The sequence below is a fragment of the Nicotiana tabacum genome, chromosome 1, assembly GCF_000715075.1.
Source record: "Nicotiana tabacum cultivar K326 chromosome 1, ASM71507v2, whole genome shotgun sequence".
In the NCBI taxonomy this organism is placed as follows: Eukaryota; Viridiplantae; Streptophyta; class Magnoliopsida; order Solanales; family Solanaceae; genus Nicotiana; species Nicotiana tabacum.
This window is the reverse complement of record NC_134080.1, coordinates 168702679-168704931: the sequence shown is the minus strand read 5'-3', so window position 1 is coordinate 168704931 and position 2253 is coordinate 168702679.

Below are 2253 nucleotides of genomic sequence, written 5' to 3'. Positions count from 1 at the left end.
CGGAAGCATATGACGGTTGGAGGATGTTCTTCGACGGAGCCACAAATTTCAAAGAAGTAGGCATTGGAGCAGTCTTGGTATTAGAAATGGGTCAGCATTATCCGGTATCTGCTAAAGTCAGATTTCCCTACACCAACATCATGGTAGACTACGATGCCTACAGACTAGGGCTCAACATGGCAGTCAACTTGAACATTCAAGAATTGTTGGTGAACAACGATTCAGATTTGCTTGTGCAGCAGGTGCAAGGAAAACTTGCTACCTAGAATTTCAAGATGTTTCCATATCTACACCATGTGCAGGAATTGAAAAGGAGGTTCATGAAGATAGAATTCTGACATGTACCCCTAATTCAGAATGAGTTCGCCGATGCATTAGCCACATTGTCATCAATAATACAACATCCAGATAAGAACTATATTGTTCCCATTCCAATGAGGATCCATAATCAACCGACATATTATGCTCATGTCGAAGAAGAAGCAGATGGAAATCCTTGGTTCCATGACATCAAAAGGAGAATACTCGAAGCATGGAAATCACATTCAGAAATACACGCTTCAAAGATTGTCAAATCACTTCATCCACAACAGAGGAAACTTGTACAAAAGATCTCCGGATTTGGGTTTGCTAAGGTGTGTCAAAGCAAAGTAAGCTTCTAAGCTACTTGAGGATGTGCATGCTGGGACATGTAGCCCGCACATGAATGGTTTCATTCTAGCTAAGAAGATACTTATGGTAGGTTACTTTTAGATAACCAAGGAGACGGATTGTATTCAGTATGTCCGCAAATGCTTTCAATGTCAAGTACATGCCAACATGATAAAAGTGTCACCAAATGAGCTCAATGCAACAAGCTCACCTTTGCCATTCGCCACCTAGGGAATGGATGTTATTGGTCCGATTGAGCCCACTACTTCAAACGGACACCAGTTTATTCTGGTAGCTATTGATTACTTCACAAAATGGGTAGAAGATGCATCTTACAAAGCCGTAACCAAGAAAGTCATCGCAGATTTTGTCATGGATCGTATTGTCTGCCGATTCGGAGTTCCTGAGTCCATTATCATTGACAATGCCGCCAACCTCAACAGTGACCTGATGAAAGCTATATGTGAAACTTTCAAAATCAAGCATAGGAATTCCATCGCCTACCGACCTCAGATGAATGGAGCGGTAGAAGCTGCCAACAAGAACATTAAGAAGATACTAAGGAAAATGGTAGAGAATCACAAGCAGTGGCATGAGATGTTACCCTTTGCTCTATTAGGGTACCGCACTATAGTTCACACATCAACTAGGGAAACCCCCTACATACTGGTTTATGGTACCGAGGCTATCATCCCAGTAGAGGTAGAGATTCCTTCTTTAAGAGTCATACATGAAGCTGAACTCAGCGATGCGGAATGGACAAGAAGTCTCTATGAATAGTTGGCCCTTGTCGATGGAAAGAGAATGAATGCAGTATGTCACGGCCAACTTTATCAGAACAGAATGACTAAAGCCTTCAACAAAAGGGTCAAACCAAGAGAGTTCTCACCAGGGCAGCTGGTATTGAAAAAGATTTTCCCACACTAAGATGAAGCCAAAGGGAAATTCTCTCCCAACTAGCAAGGTTCGTATATGGTTCACAAAGTACTAACAAGAGGAGCACTTATACTTGCAGAGATAGATGGAGAGATCTGGCCAAAACCAATCAATTCAGACGCAGTTAAAATATACTGTGCCTAGATTATTTCACATTTCTTTTATGATGTAATTGAACTATGCTTGACCTGATTACCGTTCAAGAGGGGATATGTAGGCAGCCTTATGGGTTCGGTCATATCATAATTAAATTTTCATTTCCCTCCAGAATCATAAACTGGGGCTGAATTTTGAGAAGGCTTCTCAAAATTTTGAATAAGATTCAGCATGGTCCGCCATCCGCAAACGGTTAAAAAAAATCATCTACCAAACTGGGGCAGAATTTTGAGGAGTACCCTCAAAATTCCAACATAAGAAAGCTGACATTTGAAATGTGTCACAGTCACTAGTTCATCAAAAGTTACTTGATAAATCAATACGCTTCCAAAACAATTCTATTTTTATCAATGAATGCATATTTTTCGAAAATTCTATTTTTTTCATAACAGTCAGGTGCTACTTAGGGGAACTCGGAAGGGGCATCTAGAGCGGAGCAAAGCATGGCCAGCACACAAAGCAAGAACCAACCTCTCCTTATGAAACTTACTATTTTTTTTTGAACGCAGG